The sequence below is a fragment of the Pezoporus occidentalis genome, unplaced genomic scaffold (genome assembly GCF_034315485.1).
Source record: "Pezoporus occidentalis ecotype Australia unplaced genomic scaffold, CSIRO_AGI_Poc_V1 ctg124, whole genome shotgun sequence".
In the NCBI taxonomy this organism is placed as follows: domain Eukaryota; kingdom Metazoa; phylum Chordata; class Aves; order Psittaciformes; family Psittacidae; genus Pezoporus; species Pezoporus occidentalis.
The window spans coordinates 2863557-2888519 of record NW_026913038.1 but is presented as its reverse complement, the minus strand read 5'-3'; the positions used below and the strand labels follow the sequence as shown (position 1 = coordinate 2888519).

The 24963-nt window shown below is 42.2% G+C and overlaps 2 long non-coding RNA genes across 2 annotated transcripts in view; both read left to right on the top strand.

Annotated features, from left to right (window-relative positions):
• Positions 1-24963, top strand: part of LOC134158081 (uncharacterized) — a 203428-nt gene that overhangs the window by 22472 nt on the left and 155993 nt on the right. Inside the window, exon 2 of the long non-coding RNA XR_009962580.1 lies at positions 10990-11074. This is a non-coding gene — a long non-coding RNA (uncharacterized LOC134158081). The remainder of the gene's footprint in view (positions 1-10989; positions 11075-24963) is intronic.
• On the top strand, positions 13072-14645 carry LOC134158083 (uncharacterized). The gene is made up of 2 exons (XR_009962582.1): positions 13072-13315; positions 13407-14645. It is a non-coding gene; the product is annotated as an uncharacterized LOC134158083 (long non-coding RNA).

Sequence of the window (24963 nt, the reverse complement as noted above, 5' to 3'; positions counted from 1 at the left end):
TGCTGTAGTCATTTAGGCGGTTGCATCAGCAAACACTGAAAGTCTGCAAGGTTAATTACTGTAAAGTTTGACCCCTTGCCCTCCACTTTCTCTGAAGTTACAAGTAAGCCTTCGTGCCTTTTTATTTACCTTGCATCTTATCTCTCATTGTTCTTCTCTCCCTAGGAGTTCAGTTCTCTCTTCATGGCTTCAGTCTTTATCCTTTCTCACTTCTCTTGTTGTAATGCTGAGACTGTGGAGTTCTTTTTACTGAAGAAAGGCTACAGTGAAAAGTCCCTGCAGCCCAGGTCTCAAATAACCTGATCTGAGCTTAATCCAGTTTGTCTTAGCAGGGAGTTTTATAGCGGGGTTGGGCAGCCTCAGGAAAGCAAACCCGGGCTGGCTGTCTTGTAGCATACTCCTGTCTTGTGGCATCACAGCTGGCTTGGTCCTGGCCAAGAAGGTGTTGTAGGAGAAGGTCTTTAAATGAACTAAAATGGATGGATACCCTGTAGAGAAAGGGCCTGGCAGCAGAGGAAGGAGCTAGGACTGGGCAATTAGAGGCAGAGCCATGTGTGTATGACTTCAAGGGTACTGAGGGGGTGGGTGGTTCCTGTGCAAGTCACTGTCTTTGGAGGTTTCTTCCTACCTTCATTCTTACTAATGCCATGTCTTAAGAGGGCTTCTTCTGGCCCCTGTATAAGGTAGCTGCTTCTTTCTGCTCTCCTCTCAGGGTCTGAAAGAATGTGACGGTTGTTGGCATCAGCTGGAAGTATTGATGGGTTGCTGAGGTGGATTTATAAGATAGTCTTTCTACAGAGAATTTGTTTTTAATAAATTGTGCCAAACTAGTCCTTGGTTCTTGCCAGTGTGTATGTTTCTTCCCTTCAAAAACACTGCAAGAAGGATGCAGCAGAGCAAAGAGTGCATGTGACATCTTTGTGGTGGATGGGACAGGTCTGTCCCTGTAGTCATTAGTAATGCTGAAGTTGGCAGGTTACTTCAAGGAGTGTCAGCACTCTGCTGCCTTCCCCTGTGGGATTCTGAAAGATATGTTCTTCACTTCTGCTTTTTTTCAGGTTTTTGGGCATTTAGGTGGGAGTGGATGCTGAAGAAATAGAGGAGGTGGTACATAACTGCAAGTTGCCTGTATCCTGATAGCACCAGAAACCACAGCTTCTTCTAAGTCTTTTGACCCAGACACTGTTCTATAAACAGTCTGGACTTGTGGTGGTGGTGGAAGTGTGCATCCATAATGCAGTTGGGGCCCATCTCTCAGCAAATAGTTCTTCAGGTGCTTGCTACCTTAGAAACGTGGCTAGAGTGCTTTGGATGTGAGAAGTAAAGTACTTGTTTACAAAGCCTTGCAAAGGAATGAAATGGTGTTCCTTACGTTAATGTTCCATTTAATAATAGCTGTCAGGCCTTCTAGGTAGACCATTTCAAGGCATTAATTGAACTTCTGGGGTGATCAAGGTCATTAACCTTTGACTGTAGACCGCACTAGAGGCAAATTAATCATTTAAGTGTTCTCCCCAGCGTGCCTTATTGCTTAAGAACACTGCAGGAATGTAGTATATCACCAGATAAATCATTCACCATGATATCATCAGAACTGCTGTTTTGCCATTTAATTCTAGTGGGGTACAGAATGTTTCAGACCATGGCAATTAGCATTTGCATGTACTGGAAAACCTGGTTAAGTGATGTACATGCATTTCCCACTAAAAAGTGAGGAGGGAGAGCAACAGAAGCAGTGAGGTGCATGTTGGCAGGTAGCTGCATCCTTCCCCTGGGCAGGTGCCTTATCTATGTGGTAGTTTACTCTTATCTCTGTTGATCTGGACCATCTGTCAGGTCTTTGTCATTACCATGCTAGAGGCATGGGGTTTGTGACATAACGATGTGTTATAGTGGAGGGTACTGGGATGTAGCTGTGCACGTATCCAGAAAATCCAAAAGTATCCAGAAAAAAACAATAGAAGCAGTTTAGAAATCTGTATTAGAAAGTTTATTTTTCCCCTGTGCTTCCCCTGCTGTCTGGGGAAGTTCTCTGGGAGGTGTTAGTTTTGTGTATTTTTAGAAGTGACTTTAAGCTGAAAATGTTAGTCTGTTTGCTAGCTTGGAGCAAAGCTGACAGTCTTTCCTGGGGTAAAAGTCATCCTGACGGTTACGAGAGTGGTCTGAGATGACAGTGTTCATAATTTCCTTGCTGGTACTTTCTAGACTGCTGTAATGAGCTATAGCTGGTGAAAGTACCATGAAAATGAAATATATATATATGTGTGTATATGTATATATAAAAGCATTGACAACTCAATGGTGCCACACAGTTAAACAAAAAGACTGTCCTAAACCCTGCTCTCTCACTCTTTTTGGTCCCCTAATTCCTGTTCTAAGATGGGGGCTTTCTTTCCTCTCCACCTGGCTCCTCTGGGCACCCCCTTGTCCTTCCCTCATGCTGGCTGAACACTGAACTCCCTGCTCAGCTATCCCAGCAGCAGCAATTTGGAGGTTTTCAGACTACGGCATCCCAGCACAGTTTTGGGTCTTTCAGGGCTGAAATGCATGTGGAGACTGTTCTGGGAAGGAAAGGGCTCTCTTTGTCCAGAGGCAGAGACAAGTCCTCATCATTGATGCCTGTGATTCCAGGAAGCAGCTTTGTGCAAAAAGCTGCCTCTCCTGCCTGGAGGGTGACCGCACATGAGTGGTAGCCCCCAATTACCAGTCATAGTTCCCAATGAGGGGGACTTCGGTACTGAAGATAATAAGAACAGAATATTCTGTGTCTGTCTGTGTCAATGTGACCTTAGAGCAATAGGACCAGAGGGTGGAGTTTCCAAATTATGTGGCCAGTGGCTACAGTCCTGCAGGAATCCAAAAACCTCCAGTGTGCCTATGAGCAAATTGAGGAGTAATGTGTAGCTACTGGCTTCATTCTAGGACACTGTAGTCCCTAAGTCTAGCCTAAACTAATTTCCAGAGCAATGAAAGAGCAGAGATGAGTTTGAGGGAGCGCAAAAGAACATGAGCTCACCCTGGAGGTCTTAAGCTGCCAAGGTTTTCCTGAAAAGGGAGACGATTTCATGCAGACAGAATACAAGGACTCAAATGTCCCCAATAGGAAAATTTTTATTAAAAAAACCAAACCCAGACATGCACTTTCATATTAATGTGAAAATTCGTCTGTTGTTTATGAAATCAACTCTTTGAGGGAGGTAGTCAGGGTGGGGGGGGAGATGGAGGCAAGAAAAGAAGCTGTTTGTTAGCAAAATTAAATCCAGACAAATATTTATAGCTACTTTCAAGTGGCTTGTTCTAACATGAGTCGACTATCCTTAATACCTTCCCTTTAGCACCATTAAGCATCTCGCTGGCACTCAGAACAAATTTATGAATGTCTTATAAAAGTCAACAAGCCACAGGAAAAAAATAAATAAAAAAGAGCCTTATGCAAACAGTGCTTCATCGCAAGAACTCAAACAAAGAAGGTCAGATTCATCATTTACTCACAGAGAGGGAAAGCCAAGAAGACTGATGAAAGATGACACAAGACCTGGCTGACTTTAAATCTCCACCTAATAGAAGTAGGTGCTGCCAGGGTGGCCACAATCTTTGCAAGCTGCTTCCCTTCCTTCTGCCACATCTCACACGTGCTGGTAGTTGCTATTCTTCATCACAGCACTGTTTTTTGGGTAAATGTGGAGATAGGGGTGAACTGCAGGAATCTGATTTGCGGAGTCCCTTTAGGGGATAAACCCCTGTCCAGTGGAGTGTGCAGGTCTATGGGTTTAATAGAATCAGGTGAAGGTAATTTGTATTGTTGGAGCCTGTCCATTAAACAGATGGATAAGTATAAGCATGGGGGAGTTGATGCTAAATCAGGTGACCAAATGTGACTACTTGGGATGGGAGGTGAGTGTGACCTAAGGTAATATTCCTGTTGGTTTAGACTGTAATGTAACTTTCTCAGCTGCTTTTCAAGAGTTGCTATAAAGGGGTTTTGATAGTTGCTGGTGCTCTGTTGTGTTTAAGTACTGTGATATACAAAACAGCAATTCATTAGGAACTTGATGAAGTCAATGAGTCTTTTTATTAATCCTAGAAAGCTCCAAAGCCAGAAAGGTAATTTCACCATGAATTATGCCATTTTTCTCAGTAACAGTTACATGGTGAAGGAGGGAGGATGTCTGCATGGAGGATCTCTAGAGGTTAAAGCTGGGCTGATTGGGGCTGTAGCAGGAGAAGGGATCTCATCCAAGGCAGTGAAGTTCAGCTCAGAGCCATAGTGGGAGCCAAGTCATCCGTCGTACTGAGGAGACATTTGTGACTGGTTTCAGGTATGGAGCATGAGGGTAACTCTGGCTTTAGGGAAATGTTAAAACCAGTGAAGAGATGGGGACTATGGAAGGGGTATGCTTTGAAGCATGAGAAATGGGGAAGAAGGTTAGACTGCTCCATGGTGGGTTGATAAGCCTGGTTTAAACCTGGGACTGGAGGAGGTTTTGGCAAAACAGCACATAGCTGAGTTTTGGCAAAACTGTCATTTTAACTGAAGAAAACTCCTTTCTTATAGCACGTGTGTAGTTTCTGATGAATCACTGAATTGTTCTGCTAGCTCTTAAACCTGTGCTCTCTTTTCCTTTTCCCCAGCTTTTGGAAATCTGATCAGAATTGAAACAGAGGGGGTTTGTATTCTATTCTTCCCACAGTAGAGAAGCAGATGTGCACAGGTCATGCCACACACAGATTGCCAGCGTGATGCAAGAAGAGTCATTCTCCCCACATAGTTGCAGAAGCAAGTGTCCCATAAGGTGACCACTGTTACAGATGAGAGGCCATCTCTTTAGCCTTCAAGGCTGTGAAGTACTTTGAAACTGTGTAAATGCAGACCTTCATTACTACTTGCGATGTTTCTGTGTTTGAAGTTACCTGGCAAAAGGATCCCTACCATCACACATCTCTTTGCTCTTGCCTGGGGACTTTGCAGCTGATGTTAAGCAGAGAAGATGGCCCTAAGGTCCTTCCTGCCTGGATCTTGGAGTCTGAGCTGCAGGGATGATGGAACTATGGCAATCTGAGCTCTGTATGCCTCAGGTTATGGCTGTGGTATATCAAGTTATCAACACCCTGCAGCCCCACAGTGGATATGCAGAGAGTGGGTTGGCCTGTTTCCCTCCTCCTGTGCAATGTATGCTTAATTGCTCTTGCTGGTGCTATCCCCGTCATTGCTCTCCTGCAGGGGTTACTGAGAAGCTCTGTCACCAAACAGACTAGTCCTTGTTAGGACTTAATGCTGCCTTCAAGTGCAGGTCACTCAAACCTCAGCGGGAGTGGGGGACAACTTACATGTGTCTATTCTAGCTCATGGAGTATAATATCCCCGAGGAAAGGAAGCTATTGCGGGCCATTGGTCCTTTTAACCTTGTAACACATTTTTAAGCAAAACTGGAAGATCTATGCCCGTGAGGGAGCCTGCAAAGTTCAAGTGAAGGGGAGTGGAAAACGCAACACTCAAACTTTTCATAATTCACACAGAAAAGAGCTAAGGAGGGTGAGGGGTGAAATCAAGTGAGGGATGATGAAAGAGCCTCATGGTTTTGAACAGTTTTTTCTAGGGTTAAAGTCTGCCTGCTGCAGAGTTAGACTTTCTCCTGCTCTGAAACCATGTAAAGTTAAACAGTTCAGGAGTATTTGCTGCTGTAAACTGTTATCCAGAGTCTCAGTGCTTTTGGCTGCTTATGGTTTATCTCTCATGAGTGCCTTTTCCTTCAATATTTAAGATCATTTTCTGCTTTATGGCATGACACAAACTGATAACAAAACCCTCAATAGTTACTGTAACCACTTACTTTCTTTCAAACATTTTGTCTTGCCGAATTATTGAGTCAGCTGTAATGACCTTGATGTAAACATGTACTTTTGAACTTACCTGAGGATCAAAGGCAAAGCGATGTTAAATGGAGGCTGGAATCTGGAAATGATCCATGCGTAGTTGGCATCAGTCTTCCATCTTTTCTCATTCATTTTTTGTGATGTGGAGCCTGGAGTGAATTTGCTAAGTTCAAAGGTAAGAAAAATAATTTTCATAAATGCCAGTGCTGCAACCATTGTGGTGTTTGAGTCAATCTGCCTTGTTTCTTGCTTTAGCCTGATCATCATCAATATAAATCACGTACAAATGGCACAGAAAAAAACCCCAGCAACCCAGCACCAACCCTACATTATTTTCTGATGGCTCTTTTGCTTGGATTCTCTGACTGGTCTAAAATGCCAGCCAGGAAAAGTAGTAGCACTTAACTGCAGGTTAAGGTATTTGAGAGAGAATGTGTCATTTGTCTGCAGTAATTCTCTCCTTTAAGAAATAAAGAAAATGGGAGTTCAACATCGCTAGGCTGTGTTTATGATTATTTTTTTTTTACTATTATTGACTGAGACAAATGGATCAGCTGTTTATCATTGCTAAAAAAAGCAGCCAAAGCTGTACTTAACAGTAAAGTTAGAAATTTACGGTTCTGATCTGAAGAAATGAGGGATGAGTTGTGCTGGCAACACAGTTTTTCTGACTTCTGGCACTGGAATTGAGAGGAGGTTTTGTAATCTTAAAATTGACATTTAGCTTTGCTTAAGGTGACTTAAAATTCTAAAAACAAATGCTCTGGAAATCTTGCATGTTTCTGTGTGATCCTGCAGAGAAATAGAAGTCCTTTTCAGAACTGGCCTCTGATTTCATGGACCTCCCTTTTTAAATGCTTAACCTGAAGTATGTGAGCTGACATTGAGAGCATCGACAGCTTCGCTTGGCTTTAGCTGGAACAGAAAAGGTGGCTATTTGGGAACACCAGGCCTCCTTCGTCCTGTAGGTTAGGCATTAAAAACAAGGAGACATTTAAGCAGCCTATCTGACATACTCACTTGTGTTCTGAGGGTAGGTTGAGCTGAAACAACTGTAATAACCCAGTTTCCTGGTTCTCCTAAGCTCTGTCTTGTAGCCTGCTCTTCCCTGTTGGTAGGTGGTAAGAACAGAAGGCTATGTGGGGTCAAGGACAAGAGTGGTTTTCTCCTTAAAAAGAAAACCAGTTGTTTCCCTCAGCCCCCCTCACACCCCCCTGGATGTTGAAATTGATAAAATCCCTGCTGTAGCTATCACATCTTCTTTATAGATCTGTTGTGTTTCCAGTGTGTAAATATCTATAAACATTAAATATTTAAGAAGTTAATTTTCCAGGCTCTTGGTGACATTAAACGGTAGATAGGTTTTTATGGAAACCCGGCTCTCCAGCAGCTGTAAATCCCTAACAGTAACACCAAAAAATATTGCTTTTTTTTTTTTTTCCAGCCACCCAGTCTTTAAAATATTAACAGTGTTTTTTAAGTTTTACTTTTACCAGCAGTCACTTTTCCAGCTGTTGAGCTGACCAACACTTGCATTTCTCTTCACTTCCAGCCCATCAGACTTTTGTACATTTTTACTTTAGTTTTTAACAAGGAGGAAGCTGTGTTGACTTCTTGGTCTTATTCTTAAAATTATATTTCTGAATGCATTTAAATGAGGCTTGTCACTGGTGCCTGAACTGCACAGAAGTCCTCTCTGTCCTGCAGAGTAACGTTTTACAGGCATAAATATGGAAAAGAGGCTGCTGCCATTGTGACATAGCAACAAAATACTACATATTTATTTGTACACTCCAGCTCAGTTCTGACATCAGACCTTACTCTGCACTGCTGCCACTAAATCTTCTTGGGACATTGCAGTCGTGCACTGTGGCATGACGCTGGGACAGAAAAGGCTCCCAGTAACTTTCCACTTGCCTCATGGAGACCCTCTGCTCACAAGAAACTCCTTCCTGAAGAGGTTCTCCACTCCTGACTGATATTCTGTGCCATTTACTTTTTCTTTTTTCCCCTTCTCCATTTGCCAGGAAAGTCAACCTGTCAGTGGGCTGGATGTAGGTCAGACTAGGGGAAAAGGACATTTCCAGGACTTTCTCCTAAGGTCTCTTTCGACTTGTTAGACCCACTGCAAGGAACAGTTTTTCTCTACATACTTCTTGGTGGACAGAACTGCCTGATACTGAAGGTGGGTGGATGGGAAAAGCCTTGAGAGTGGCCAGGGTCCTGAGAGCTCATGATGGAGGGGAAATTGTGCATTGACTGTGCCTTGAGAGGCCCAAATACATTCAAACTGGGTCTTGCACTGATGTGTGATTTGGAATAGCCACCAAGACCTTTGCAGCCATTGGTAGTGCTAAAGGGATTAGAGGGGGCTTGAAGAAGTGAAGGAAGATTCAAGATGGTGTTGAAGTTCAGGCATTGTTTTGTGTTCCCCAGTGTTTGGCTACAGCTAGCTCTGCAGCCCTAATGGTCCTGTCATCTGCTTGTGAACATTTTACAGATCTTTCTTCATTTGTTGTACAAAAACAATTAGCAAAGAGCATCAATGAAATCAGTCATAAGAGCTCAACATGAGCAACAGCTGAAGAGATTGCTAGGGGCAGATGAGGAAACCGATGTCTGTGCTTTTGCTAGTAATTTTGGTCTGCTCTAGTTTATAAAAGGAGGTGTATCAGGGAAGTTGCACAATCTGGAACTTGAATGGAAAATAAAGAGGATTCACAGAAACAGATAATTCTCCTAAGGGAAAAATAAACTCCCAAGAAAGTGAATGGCTCAGTATTTTAACGCAGGTTACCAGCAAATGAGAATTTAACAGAACTGGCTGCGTATGGCCTTTCTTTCTGTTGTGCAGCTCAGGGTTTAGAACATCCATCTACCAGTCATGGCCAGTACGTTTTTGTGTAGTGGGACAACATGCCTTTATCCCTTCACTAGAAAGTGGTTGGGTTTAGGTTGGATTTGGTGGGTTGTACTGATTGTGTCTGACTTGACCTCAGCCTTTTTGCTAAGAAAGTATCTTCTACCTTGTCTGAGGGAATGAAACAGTGCACTAAGACAATCACAGGCAAGCGACACAAGCCACAGTACGACACATTCCTGCTTGGTGCATTCCAGCTTGCAGTTATTGTAGAGTAGGTTTAAAGTATGTTGACATTCACTGGTTTGTATCTGGGTTACCTTTCTCTTTCCATCTCCTTTAAGTTGGCAGTGGGTTCTTAGGCAGCACTCCCAAATTTCTTGGAGGAGGCCATTCTTCACACCCTCTGATGCTGAATACTTTGGGACCACAGTTCTGCATATTCTCACTGTCGTCTAAAGACTGATGTGGGACAAGATCCTGCTCTCCTTTGTTTAGTTGTTCTAAAGATTGGGCCTTTCACTTGGACTGCTGCCCAAGTATTTTTACAAGTCCAGACTTTCGTTCTGCCCTTGAGAGCTGCTAGGGTTTTTTCTCAGGAGTTTGTTTATATATGTCTCTCTCTAGCCTGGCTTTTGGGGGGAAGGGAGAAATACACAAGAAGAGCTAAAGGATCTTGATACACATGATAATTTGTTATTAATTGTAAATGAAAAAATCAGGTGCTCACCTTGGCCTAATGTCCGAGGTGTGTTTAACCAAAGGACAGATAGCTGACAATCAAAGTTCTTGTACAACAAAGAGGGAACATCAATCACAGTTTCATTCACGATTATTTCTTTCCCCTGCCTCAGTAGAACTGTGTTGGCATTAAACCTCATCTGCCCATCAAAGCCAACCCTATCACAAGGCCGCTCCTTTCATCGCTGCTGTGAGGCAGGGTTGGATCAGACAAGGTGAAATTGCTGGTCTATCCACCACTACCCAGAGCTCATGTTCCAGATGGGCATATGGTTTGATTTGCCTCCCTGCCCTCCCGTCCCTGTGGCAACATCATTTTCCCTTGAGCCAGGGAGCAGATTTGCAAGCTTTGCACCTACTAGTAGTGAATGGAACGGCTCAATTATGTTGTGAACCCAGTCAGGAGGCAGTTTGGCTCCTGCCTTTTTTATGTAGTTGGTCAAAGATACCTACTGTCATGTTCTGCCAGTTTCCATTAGACCCAGGCAGGAGCTGCTTTAGGTTTCTTAGCCCTTCGAAGCTCTTCCTAGAAGTCATGCCGTATCCCAGGAACTGCTGTGATTTAGCTGTTGTGGATGCAACAGTCATGGAAATTACACAAATCAAAGAGACAGTTTAGAAGAAGCTGCTAAATTTTGGATTTCCAGGTCCATCAGCTTCAAAATGCCCTTTCAGGAGAGATGTATTGCTGTTTTTATTTCTAATAAGATTTTTGTTGTCTTCCCCTTTTCCCTAAAATGGCAGATGTATAAGGTGTTATGTTACCCAGTTGTAACGAGATTGCTGCGTCCACTGTCCTCCTGAAGAGAGATATAACTAGATGCATAGGCAGAACTGCCAATAGAATTGCACTGTATAGAGGGCAAATACAGTTCTGCAAGTTGATGTCATTATTGCTACTACATCGTATTTGTATTTCATGTATTATTTGCAAAATGCAGCTTGTTCCCATTTGAGACTGCAGTTTAAGTATTTTGTGTTGGTGTCTGATTTGCAGTGAAACTGGAGTGTCCTTTCACTGAACTTGAATCATGCAGGTGAAGGAGAGTAAACATAGGAACAAATTGTAACCTGGTTTTGTAGACATATTCCAACATTATTTGTGCATCTGATTCTGTGTCAAGTTTTGGGATTCTATGCTCTGTGTTACATATCTTCCCGGATATGTAATCATATGTAATCACAATGGAGTGATTTTTACATGCCATCATTTCAATTCCATGGTCTCCTTCAGGAATGACGCCTGTAAACTGTTGTAAATGTATGTCTGAAAATGTAAGCATGAGGATTCAAGGAGAGATTCATGGTAGTTAAACTGTCTGACAAGCAGCTCTTGAAGACTACCAGGCATTCAGGATTCTCTTTTGCTGCTGAAGTTGGGCAGTAGTCTCAGAAATGAGGAAGAAGTGTGAATGTGAACTTGAGGACTGTGATGAACCCGAATGAAAGCTTTGCAGGTAGACAGTAAGAAGCAAGACAAGTTTTTTTCTAATTTATTTATTTATTATGTTTAGGGACTGTCCAAGGCACAAATAGAGGATGAATTCCACCTCTGCTAAGTCCCCAGAATGGAGCAAAGACAATCTGGATGGATCTAAGGTAACTTATATTTCCATAACTAAAACAATTAGTGAAATTGTTTCAGTAGTGAAATTCTTGATGCCACAAATGAAGTGACTTCTTTGCGTACGTCCTATTATTTCAGCCTTAAAGAATAGGACAAATAAGTTAAGTTTGAGCCCTGTCTCTTGCCTTACCTGTGCCCATATCTCTTCTGCTGTACTGGTTCTCATGGCAATGGAGTGATTCCAGCCACGCGCCCATCACTTGTGCCCTAACTCTGCCTACCTAATGTGCTGGGCATGTGCTTTGACTACTACAGAGTAGTATTGACTGGATTTCTGCAACTTTGCTATTATGGTCATACTGTGCAGAATACTAGTCTAACTGGACGGAACTGGGTTGGACTGTCTTGGAGAATGGGGTTTCTTTAATTTGTCTGAGAATTTGCTTAGTTTGTCTGTGTGAACATTTCTAAACCTTCACAATGACAGTGTGACCATATACTGGAGAATTTAAGCAGTGTTTTTGCAATGACTTGCAATCTTTAGTCCTCGAGTCTGTGGGACAGGAAAGAGAAAGAGCTGTACTGTGTCATCTCAGAAGTAGTCCTCTTGCTTTGGTCTGATTTTGGTTATATGAGCTGTGTAAGGAGAAATCTGTAACACAGCAAGAATAGAGTGATGCTTCCCTTGATTATACCTTCCCAGCTTGCAGTAGTCTACAGCTGCAGAACTTTTTGAACCAGAGATTTGTTCTTCATTTCCGTTCTCTGAGGTCAGTGGCAGCTGTGGACACTCAGTAATCTCTGATGTCCAGACTACTATGTTTAAGTGTCTAAATATAGAGATAGAGGCCTATGAGACCATGGGTACCATTGAAGCGGACTGGAAATTTCACATTTGCCTTTTTGGGGATTGAATCAGACCCTATTTCAGGTAACCAGCTTGAAAAAAATAAAATTGGATTAAGTGGCTTGTGCAAGTTGGTTGAACAAATGGGACAAATGGCTGGCAAGGCGCAGGAGCTCTGGATGCCATTCCTGCGCTCGACTGCCGAATTAAATTTGTTCTCGTGTAGAAAGAGCTCATGCTGGCAAAGCATCTTAATTGTGTCTTCTCAGAATACAGTGCTGCAGTGGTGTTTCTTGTTTGCTGTTCTTTATAGTGATGTCTGGGGAGAGCAGGAGCTCACAGGATGCTTTAGCATGACTTCTGCTTGATTAACAATATGACTGAGATTGAACCTCCATCTGTCAGTCCAGAAAAGATTCACAATTTTTAGTCCTTTTATACAGCCTGAAGTGTATATATGTATCTAGTTATATAATTTAGTACCTCTATCTCAAATAAAAGTATTTAGGGAGTGGGAAGGCACAGAATCAGCAGAATGCTGCAGTGGGAAGTAGGTATAATTTGGGGTTTTATCCTGTAAAGGCTACAGCTACTAAACTCCTTGCAGGGCAATAAGCCAGCCTAGCAGTGAGCTGTGCCACAAGTATGCACTGAGGCCCAGATCCCTTTCCCTTTGAAGGCAGGGAGAGTTAAACCATTGACTTCACTGCAGTTGGGTTAAGCCTGTAAATAGTTCATAACACTCGCATATTACAAGTTACTCTCATGGCCAGATCTAAGCATACTTGATCTCTAGAGGAATTTGACTTTGCATAGTCAGACATTCCTCATTTCTCATTAGTTAGGTAAACACATGTGCAGAGAAGTTGGGTTTGACGTCTTAACCCAGTTGCTTCATTCTGAGAGGGTGATGAAAGCTCTTTCAGAAATGGGGTGAAATACAGCATTTCTGAAAAGAATTGTCTAGTTCATCTTAAATTGAACTATGGCTGTGACAGCTGAGCAGGGAAGGCTCAGGCCCTGCATAGGTTAAAGTCTTTTATGATGTGAGGCTGTTGGCATCTGCTCTGCATGTCACAGAACAGAAGGACAGCAAGTGGGTTGTTCAACAGCTGGGATGGGAACTGAGGGGAATGGCAGTGAGCTGTCATCTGAGGCCTACAGCAAAGGGAATGAGAGGCTTTGAAATACTGCCTGTAATTTAGTGTGATTTGCTTTGTAGTATATTAAGCTTACGTAAACTCCAGCTCTCTCCTTTTCTTCATCTTCTATTCCCCAGTACAATTGCATGCTTGTCCTTTCACAATGATACACAGAGACACTTCCCCATGCATTTGTCATCAAGAAAAGCTATCAGCAGGTGCACTTGGCACATCACACGCAAATGAGTGGGCTGCAATACTAGTGCTGGAGTAGCAGCCAAAAGGTGGGATGGATGCACAAAAGGGAGTATGTCAAGATCTAAGGTACTTTGTACTAAGGTACAAAGCTCACCACTTGTGCAAGCCGTTCCTCAGTTGTCACAGGGAATGATCACAAGACTCAGCACTGGGTGGTCCAGCATGGTCCCGAAGTGGGAGATGGCTTAATGCACTGGAATAGTCAGCCTGTTGTGACAAGAGAGGAGTGTGGCTTGGAAAAGCGAACTTGAGACCATCTTAGTTTTGTTGCTAATGCTTGCAGTTGGGTTTTATTACTCATTAAGTTGTTAGCCTGTTTTGATCTTTATTTCAACAAGGCCAAGCTGTTATATCTTAACCATATGCACTGCACTTACAGTTTGTATTCCTCTTCTAAGAACTGAATGAGTTACATCTTGTCTGGTTGATATCTCTGGGCAAATTCCATGCAGAAGGCATGGGGCAGCCACACCCAGGGCCAGAATTTTCTCGAAAACACCAGGGGTTGGTTTTTTCCAGTGTTACACACACAAATGCAAAGCACAAAACCATTTTTATTTGCAGTTCCCAAGTAGGTTTGGACCTGGACATGTGGGTAGGAAATCAATCTAAAATTAGACTTACCTAACCTGACCTTGTAATTATGCTCGATATCTAAGCATCCGTGGGAATAATCCCCAGGCCTGAAGTTATTGCCTGTTGTGAGCTGGGCTGTTTCCCTGTCTGAGGTTAGTACTGTATTGTTCTCTAAAGGGCTGGGTGAGTCACACCTTACATGAGTAGTTTTATCTCTCTGATTAGTCTACATATGGAGAGGGCTAAAAAAAAAGGGTATACAAAAGGACAAAGACAAAACCATATCAGGAGTCCCTGCAAACTTGTGAGGCTCTCCATATGATTTCCTAGTTGAGAAATAAAGCACTTCAAACTTCTTTCATCTAAGCTACAACAGTGAAATGTTTCTACCATATGTCAGTGGTATAATCTACATAATGAACAAGATTTCACAGATGGACTGGCTGATGCAATGGACATTCTTTTCATATATTGCTTTTCACTTTTATAATTCTCTTTGGTTTCCCACAAGATGGGATGAATATTGGCAATTACTGAGCTATTACTTTCTATGTTGCATAACTAATAAAAGTGTTATAATTCAGCAAGGTGAGATTTTGTTCCAGAACAATCAGTGGCACAAAATAGCTAAAGAAAAAGAAGGCAGACGTTAAAAAGAGAAGATACCACCGCCCTTTCCCCTCCTTCAAAAAAAAAATCCCAAAGCCACTTTAGAATGTGTGTGCCCTCTTCAAACAAATAAAGAAACCCCACACATTTCATACTTTACTTTTTGACCAATGTCATTAAGTTAATGTGTTTTTTTTTCTCCCCACAATTTATGCAATGGTACAGCTCTCCGACTGTCTTGGAACTTGTTTGTGTCTTTGGCTTCTGAAGTTTTTAAAACTTGTTTTAGGTTTTATTACAAGTGCTTTTTTAAAACTAAAGGCCTTTTAGGAATGCAGGAAAATATTTGTTTTGAAGTCCTGCTTTCACCTTCATTGCTTTCCTTGGCCAAAGCTTACCACTTATTCAAATTCACAAAGTTCTAGGCCTTCATTTTGTTTCTGTAACCCTACTTGGTAGGTTAGAGACCAAATCCTTTCTGTATCCTCTCTCAGTCTTTCTTCAAAGATGGTTGGTGGTGAAGTGGTTTAAACTCTGCTTCAAACTAGCCTCCCAGTTATTGCTGGATCAGAGAGGTGAAGTCAGAAAGGTTGAATTTACTATGACCATGTGTCCAAGACTCAGAAAAGCTTTGTGGAAAACAAAAGTCTAGCTTGTATGAAAGAGGGCATTTTCTTTTGCAGTGTTACTGGGATGCGTCATCCCAGCCAAGAACCTGGAAGACATGAAGGTAGATGATATTGTCACAGATACTGAGGTTTTTAATTTTTTTAATGGACCAGTGGCCCTTTTGGGGAGTGTTAGGTGGAACTACAACCCACAGGTAGGTACGAAGGTGACATTTTGGTTATCCAGGAACAACAGTAATGTGCAAGAGTTCTCAGTTCTCATTAAGTATGTGTATGGGTAGAATATAAAATTTTATGTAGTGATGGTTAAAAGGAAAGATATCTCACTCTTGGAGTGAAACTCAGACATTCACCCACCCAAAGAATTTACCTAAGACCTCCCCGAACTCACACGCTCCTTTTTCTGTCTTTCATAGTTGCCTGATTGCTGGGTCTCCAGCATTTATTGTGTCTTGCAGAATATGTCTGCCATGTAGCTGAAGGGGCGATTGCTCCACCTCATGTATCCATACCAATAGTGGTGAAACGGCACTGTCAGATGCTTCATTGCCAAATATATTCACCAGGTCTTCAGCAAGCATACTGAACCTGAGCTGAAACTCCTACTGCTGTTAGCCATAGTTCTATGCCAACTAGATCAGCTATCGATAACACTACCTTGGGGGTGTCTAAAAGAGCGTAGCTAGTACTTGGAATTGTATTATAAATGCATCTTCAGAAGTTCCTGTAGCTAGGATCAAAGCAGTACTGCTTTGAGTAATAGGCACGTATGGAGATCTTCCTCAAAGATTGTATGCAACCTCCCAGAGAGATATTTTTTGTGGATTTAGATGGAATGGCAGTGCCTCAGCTTAAAGCTGAAGCCGTTCATAGCGGTTTCTCTTCCATCTTTCTTCACACTCATTTCAGGTGTTGCACTAGATCATATCTCCCCTCCTGCCCACTTAGCTGGGACCATGACCTTTGAATACCTTATCTCTATTTTAGGCATGTGGTCCTGATAGTTTTTGACTTGCAGCCTCTGCTTTACAGTGAGCCAAAAACCAGGCTGGCTGAAACAACTTGCTCAGGGGCTCACAGAGAGCTGGAACTGAGACAGGAATTGAGGCCATGTCTCTTGATTCCCAGTGAAATGCTCTGCCTATTGTTGTTTCCTTCCCACTTCTAGAGAAAGGTAGAGGACTTCATGATCTCCCAAAAGAACAACATTCTGCTGAAACTGTAGTTCAAACCCAACTTTTTAAACCTGGGTGCCAGAAGTGAAATGCATCCATTTATATTTTTCCATATTAAGGAGTGTCACTTTCAGAAATTATGTCTGTCCTCAGCTTCCAGAATTGCACCTTCCTACCCCCTTTGCAAAGCATGCACTCTATTTTGAAGCCTCATAGACATACTGTGCCTATACATCTCATGGGGATTTGAAAATCTGGAGCCAAACTGTGGTCTCTAATGGCCACTCATATGTTCTTGAACTTGGAAAAAATATCATCAATGTTCAATGTAATCAAATGCTTCAGGCAGTATTTAGTCTTTGATCAATTTGAGATTTCTTTGGGGAAGGGAGTAGAATGGAGCTTATCCATTCCTGATCCCATCTCAGATAATCTGTGGCAGAGGGAGGGAAGCAAGCTCCTGATTTATTATTGGCTGTGTGTAACGTGCTGCAACTGCTACACAATGGAAAATGAGGCTGCACTTGTAGGCTGAATGATTCCTAATTGAATATCCATTTAGTTTTGTCCTTTTCTGCTCATTCATCGCTGATGCCACAGACCATAATTTCCTCTAGTGTGTTTTAATTCCAGGTTAGCATGATTTGTTAAGAGCTGTTAATCTTTGGGATTTTATTTACCTTTCTGGGTTCATTGAATACATAATAAAAACTCAATATCCAGATTATATCAGTTAACTGAGATTTGTTAGAGAAAACATAATATTGTTATTGTCGCCTTGACTGGATGAGTGTGTAAGTATTTCCAAAGTAAATGCAAATGGGCTTTCCATGAGCATTTCTGCCAATAAAATCTGAGCTTTCCAAGCAAGCTAGCACAAAAGATGTGTAAGCATGGAAGAGTAAATCTATATAAATATTCAAATGAATATTCACACTGTTAACTCTTCATTTACCTTTCCTGGATTATGTATTAAATTATGCAGTAAATTATGTAATTTTTTTTTTTATTAGGAAGGCATTTAGTCTGTGCAAAACATCTGGTTTAGATGCCTGTCATAGTCTGGCTTTACCCTTACATGCTTTCATGGAGACAGCTGACTTAGGCAAGTTGTACTGGCATGGTGGGCTGTCCCACCCTGGCGATTTCACTGGATACCACTGAGAAGGTTCTGACTTTGTCTTCTTTTCTCTGCCCATCAGGTATTTCTCCACTAAGCTCTGTATTCCTGCAGTTATGCGATTTCCTAAGCACTTCACTCTTCATTTAAAAATAGGATTTTTCCTTTCTCAGTCAGAGGGCCATGTAACATATTTACTCTGAAGCCACAGGAACCAGGAGGAGGGTGGGGTTTGGATTAGAAACGATATCCAGCCTTGTGCTCTCCCTTATGGAGCACACTGCCTCCCACACTGACAGCTCTCCTCTGCATGGAGATATGTACACCTATAGCACTGTGTTGTTATCACACCTTAATATTAAGCAAATAGCTTTTGCTCTACTTGCCTGTGTATACCAAATCCCTCGGCATAAGGGGATGTCACCTGGTGTGAGAGAGAGAAAGGTACTCTGCTTTTGTAGCTCATGCTGGGACACTAGCCTCACCCCTCCTCTTTTTTGTCTTCTCTATGTTCTCTGCCTCATTATAGCCTGGCTAGGGGCAGAGCAAATGTTGGCTTCCCTGGTTGGTTAGTACAGTGGCAAGGCTTTAAAAAAAATAAAAAAAATTAGTCCTAATTAAGGAGTTGTCCTCATGATTTGTGGTTTTGTACACTGGAAAGCAGGCCAAGGCTGTCTGATTTCATTTCTGTAAAAGAATGTCACTCCAGTTCCTTGCCAGTTTATACCATTCCCCATGCCGGGCAGTAGATAATTTCTCATGGTCCCAAAGCTTTCAACAATACTCCATTATGTTTCATGACTCATAAATGGGCTGGTGCCCATGGAAAGCCATGTGTCTCAGTGCAGGCAGTACAGCTCCCCGCAGTATGTTTGAACTGATTTCATAGCCTCCAGACCTAGCATGGTTTATTATTTTCATGACTTGCTCACTGTTCTCATTGTTGCTAAGACCATATTGCATCAGTAGCAGGAACAGAATTAAAGGCCCTGATGCATTTCAGTGTAAAATTGAAAGCATGATATGCAGAGCTCCAAATGAACGCAAAAGAAAACAAGATCAAACAAAAGCCTGAACTAAAGTTCAGATGTAATAGCTCTTTGAGATAAGCAGCTCATATAAACTGCGGAGACAGCTGATAGATAAGATGATATTATCTGGACCAATATAGCTGTAGTGATTATTGCTGGCATACCTGCGCACTCAGGGCTCTGCTGATGTGTGTTGCACATGTCCTCTCTATTAAATCAGAGGATTTAATAGGGGATTAAGAATATATGATACACAGTCTTGAGTCTGCTCCTGCAACCTTTATTCAATGGAGCTGAATCAATGAAGCCAACTGTTACTTACATAATTACTTGCTTCTTTCAGCCTGCTAAGTACTGTGCAAACATATGTGAAGCCACAGTCCAGACCTCTACACCTGAGTAAAGGTTGGGAGATTATAGTGTTGTGCGTATGGTCCGATCCTGCTTTTATTAATGTCCATGGAAAAACTGCTGGTTGGCTTCTCTCCTCAGGATTTTTTAATCCTATTGTGTTTTCCTGGGGTTTTGATTCAGTTGGCATGATCTCAGCTGCCTTGTGATATGGGGAGGGCACTTCCAGAGGGGTAGGTTCAGAATGGAAGCCAAAAAGGGATCAGTTTAGCAGGGCTGAATGAAGTGGTTTTGTCTGCTGTCGTAAAGCCGTTTTGTAATACTCAGATAACTTATTGAAACTGCTGCCAGGTACTGTTGCAAGCATATGATTGTGGAAATAGCTGCTCGAGTAATAAGAACAACAGGATTTGAAAAATTATGATTTATAACATTTATTCATTTATTTATTTATTTTAGCATGGATAATAAAACCAAACAAGTCAGTACTGCTTTATTTGCCTAGTTAGATTCTCTTTCAGTTTCTTAAATTCCAGGCTAAGACGACATTTAGGTTGTAATGCTATAGACTGGAGACTTAATTAAAAAATATAATCTCTTTCATTCACATTTTCACTCCTGTCTGTCCCTAACGGAACCGTTTATTCAGTCTTAGATATTTGAATGTTTAAAAAATCACTCTCGGATTTAGCCTTGAAGGAGCATGCATAAAGTATTTTAAAATGCACGTTCTTGCTGAAGTTGCTCTACGTTACATAATTTCCCATTTGCTATTTCTTTTCTTTTTCTGATTTAGCAAGTTCTGAAGTTTTTAATGTACACATTTATTTGAGAGGGCTGAATATATTTGGTCTAGTGAAAGAAAAGTATGTTCTATAAACAGATCTGTTCCCTCAGCAGAGCTTCATCTGTTTAGTAATTTTTTTTGGAAGGAGTTGCGGCAGTAACATTGGAAATGTGCTTGGTTGCTTGAAACAATCGCTGGGCACTTGTACAGAAAACAGAGATTCAAGTCAGGAAGCTTTAAGTAAAGCATGTGTGGATCTGTTGCGATGCCCAGTGATTCATTTAGTGCGCTGTGGTTAAAGGCTATAATGACTATATGTGGTAATTCTGCTACCACACTCACCTTTCTCACCCCTTTCCCCTTGAAATAGGCAAGCAAATAAAAATCCAGCAGCAGACAGTATCAAACACAGTGTTAGGCAGACTTGGCTGGCAGCAGGTATGCGCATTTACCACCCTTGGCAAGATTCAGGATCTATTTGGGAGTGCAGGTTTCCCACAGCCTGGCCCACTCCTGTGGCTCCCATCAATTTTCCACAAGCTACAGCAGGGAAGATTCCCTGCTGTGGACCAAGCTTGATGACTGCAAACTCCACAGAGGATGCAGTCCCCAGCTGTATTATAAAGTGCCTTCCTATTAGTTTGTGTAGCTTGACCCAAGAGAGCTGGATTCCTTCACTGATGCTGAGGGAGGCAGGAGCAGTAATTAATTAGCTAGATGAGCTTTTCCGTTACACAGAGTCTGGTTCCATGACCCTAGACAGGCTTCACTGCAAAGCAAAGGGAAGATTTATCTATTAAAGCCCAAGGCAAAGGTACAAATAGATAGGCAAAAGTTTTGGAAACAACCTAAAATCCTTGTAGTGTGAAGCAGCCTGGGGAGCTGTTTACCCAGTTTTCATGAAGATTGCCCTCCTTCCATCCCACCTTTGACCAACTCTAGACTAAGCACCTGCCTAGACATGTTTCTTGGGGATTTTTCTCTCAATTCAAATGCAAATGCTATGCTGATAGCTTGCTCAGGAGGTTGGCAGCTAACTTACTCTGGGTGCAGTTACATGAATGTTTTCCCCAGCAGCAGAGGCAATTTAGAAGTTTTGCCCCCATCTTTGGCCACTTGCTCTTGGCACTGTACCACACCGTTCATTTGCCCCCTTGGTTGTGCTGGGGCAGCTCTTTGTGGAGACATGCAATGCATCAAAATTAAAAAAACCCAACAACGGTCTGAATGCCATCCAAGAAATGTTTCCCTGACCCAGTTTACTGCATAGCCCCACAACCAGTTGCATCAGCACAAGTAAATGAGGTACACCGAGGTGTAGGGATGGGAACGGTAGACCTGGGTCAGGCAGGAAAGTGGGAACTTCTTAAACTGTTTGTTCCTGGAAAGGTGGTCGTGTAATTACATCTTCACAGTACCAGATATGTGCATTCAGAGGTAGTAAATTGCTGTAGGCCAAGGATGGGAATGCAGTTGCCTCCCTGTTGAGCTCAAGATGAAGAATTTGTGCTAGCTTTGTCATTATATTTTGGCTTTATACTGGTAGCAGGAAGATGAAGAATACTTGATCCAGGATGAAGTGGTGCAGGCAAGTGACATTTGATCTAGAATAAAGCCTGCTGTTGCAAAGCTGACATGTTGAAATGTTTTCAACAAATTTGAACTAGCACAGCTTATTCTTGTGCTGCATTTTGCTCCATGTGGCTGTGGTGTTTTTGGTCAGAATACAAACTGGACTCAATGTATCATCAGACCATGGCATGGAGGTCTTGCTCTTTTCCATCACAGTCCTTTGCAGGAAGCTGTTGAGCTTCTGAGCAAGATATTTCCTTCCTGCCTTCATAGTCCCCATTAACGTTAGCACTCCATGCCTCCTGTGTCATCAAAAGCACAATTAAGAGCATAGACATTTTGCTACACCCTGCTTGGCTTCTCACAAAGCTCTACACGACCTTTACATGTGCCATCACAACAGCAAGCAGACTGGCAAACAAAATGCTTGTTTGGACACAGGCTTCTGGGACAAATCAACCCTGTTTCTTACTGTCAGGATTTGGTACCACTGAAGTCCCAGAGGGACCGAGGATAGCAAGCTATCTCCCTGGACATTGAGGAAGGTGAAAGATGCAGCTGTTGTTTCCATCACTGAGCTGATGTTCAGAAGCAGGATGTAGATGGAAAACAGGAGCACTTGCTGCAGGTAACGTGGAGTTAACGCTCTCAACCAGTAGCTTGTCCAGAAGTGGTTCGTTCATTTACCCCAAAGGCTGGTTTTACAAACTCTTCTTTGATAAATGTTCCAGAAAGTCTGGTTACTTCTGATGTGTCACTCTACATTATAGTTCCTGGCCTAGCTTCCAGCTGGCAGATGTGGACAAACGCTTCCTCTTGGCAGGAAAGGAAGGTTTGGTCCTGATGTCCATCAGGATCAGAGCCTCTCCCGTGAGGCTGCTGCTGAGGAGATGCAGAGCTGAGGGTGGCCAGACAGTAGCTGCTGGAGAGTAATTACTGTCATAGATCAGATTTGCTAATGTAATGAGTTAATGACTAAATAAACTTAGTTAAAGCCTAGTTAATATAGCATGCTGCTGCTGAGGAGTGATATAAGATGATAACTTCGGATATGCATTGAAAACTGATTTCTGTTTGAAAGCTATGGAAGGCGAACCGCTGGTGAGTATGAGATATGTATGGTGTTATTGAATAAACATCAAAATCTGTGAAAATACAGGCCCAGTCATTGAAATAGTCTGGAGTGCACAACTGGGAGGAATATTTCTGAGCACAAGGGCTGGTAGTCTGAGCACATAATGTGGAGGTATGTGCAAAAGGTTAATTAGGTGTATTTTCCTTACTGGAACCTGGTATATACCCATAGTCCCAGTGCTTGAATAGGCAAGTCTGATGTGTGAGTGTGAGCATTAGGCCTGGCGAAATATTTTTAATGACGATATTTGGACATGCAAGTCAATACACAATTACTTTTGTTTCCCTTTTCCTCTACTTTTTTTATGATTAGCTGAAGGATGCTTTGTTCTACTATCGCTCCCTTTACCTCATTCAAACAAACTTAATATGCTTTACTGGACAGCAACCAAGTTTATATTTGTGCCAGCACCCTAAGCTTGTGCTGACTTGTACCATTGTGGCAATAACTGCTAATGAGTGCAAATGTGTTCCTGGAAAACCCTTGATGCTGGAGAGGCATCTCTGACTGGAATGATGCTCCTGGCTGTGAAACAGCTGAACACCTGTTCCTTGCTCAGTGCAAAAAAATCCCCAATCAACCCCAAAACTGCCAACCAACAGAAGCCCGAAGGACCCTCAGGAGCTCTGCTCCCTTTGTAATTTTTGAGTGCCCCCTGTCTGCAAGGCTTGATCTTGAAACTCGGGTTATTTCATTTTCAAATACCTCCACGTTCCTTTATTGGCTCACACACAGACTCTCCTTTTCTATTCTTGTGTGCAAAGGGCTGTCATGATACAACAGATGGAATTGAGGGCTGACCATCAAGAGACGGTTCCTGCAAAACCCAGAAGGTGGTGGGAGGAGAACTGATATTTGGAAGGCTGTTTGGCTTGATGACATAAGGGTTTATATGTTCTAATGCTGACCTGAAATCACGAGTCCTGCTTAGTCAGTAAAACTAAGAACTGGGCTATATTTATTGCTCAAATATATTTCATTCTTGTTATACGTTTTTTTTCTGCAAAGTTTTTCATAACAGTGGCCACCAATGGTGCTGTCCTGGTAGATGTATTCATGCAGAGGAGCTAGAGGTCATGTTTTTTCTATCAGGTCTCACAGTTCCTTCTTTGAACAGATTTCTTCCCTTTCTGGGCCAATGTGCTGACCTGACCAAGTAATTTAAGAATTGATTTAAAACAGTGTGTCATACGAATTTTCCTTCATTCCTTTTGTCTGTGTAGTTATGTCGAAATATAGTGTCATCATAAGCCAATGTTGGTTGACTGAATAGTACTCTCAGAGTGGGTTCAGCCATAGTAGCTATGTAGTGTTAGCATTAATGGGAACAAAGCAAATCTAACGGTGCACTCAGGTACATGGATTGATCTAGTCAAAATCATTCCAATTTTGGTGTGGCAACACTTATTAGGGGAACTTAGCTCTTTCACTGTCCTTCTAGGAGTGAAAATAGCAATATGGAGATGCTTAAAAAGCTGATCATGCCTCAAACACCTGGAAGTATCTCACCTATATCTCATCTGCTTGGTGCAGCCTGCCTGGTCTTCCTTAGCATACAGTGCTTGTGGTGGTTGATAGCAGATGCAAATCTCCTATGTCATCCCAGAAATTGGGTACAACAGGCTAATTAGAAATTGCTTGAGGATTACCTGTGGAGGAGGATTTAGGTTGCGTATATGCTAACCAGGCAGCGTTCCCAGGTTGAATCCCTGCATTACGTTACTGCCCCAGGCTTTCCTCCAACTGATGTTCCTTCTATCCATTGCCATGGTGATGAGGCTGCTGAAGAGTATGGAAGGGCAGACATATGGGACTGCCAACCTACCCTGCTCCTCACCACAGGATTCAGCTGCCACCATCAGGTGTAAAGCCCCATCTCTACTCCCATTGAGACTATAGGGGTCTGTTCAGCTTTATGGGAACTGAATCAAGGGAGGAAGAGAATGGATGTAATGGGGGAAAAGAAAATACCTCTGAATAGCTTTAGCATAATCTTAAAAAAAACCCAGACCCAACAAACAAAAACCACAGAAAATCCAACCCCAAAACAACAAAAGAAACCAATCAACAGCTCTAAAATCCCAAACAAAAAAAAAAAACCCTAAGCAGGGAGTTGGGCTGTCATCTAGTATAAACTGGGCTCACTCCTAACAGCTGAGGAGCTGGCCTGTATACATGCAAACGCACAGTTGGCTCTTCCTTTCTACATTTATTTTGCCATCTGTGTGGTGATTAATTCTTTAGACAGTACACAGGTTGCATCACCTTCAGCTTTGAAGGTTTTACTGAGACACCAAAATGGACTTTCATCTTCCCCTGAATTTTGAAGGTGATGAAGATGAAAGGCCGTTCTCATATCTAGATTCATTTGGCAGCTTTGGTCCATCTCAGGAATCCATAACTCCTCCAGAGCTGGGAACAAACAGTTCTTGACTGTTTTAAAAAACCTATCTGTACCAGGCATTCCGTCATTTTGACTTTGATGCATGTGTTCACAGACATATAGAGAACTGCTTTAATAGCTTCAAGCTGTTCTAGGTTGACCTACCCTAGCGGGTACTGGCAAAATCTGAACGTATTACTTCATGAAACCTGGATGGGTCAGAGGACTGGAAATGAAAAATAGTTTTTTCCTTTCTTGGGTAGTGGTGTGTATCTGAATACAGGATGTTCTGAATATCACAGATTC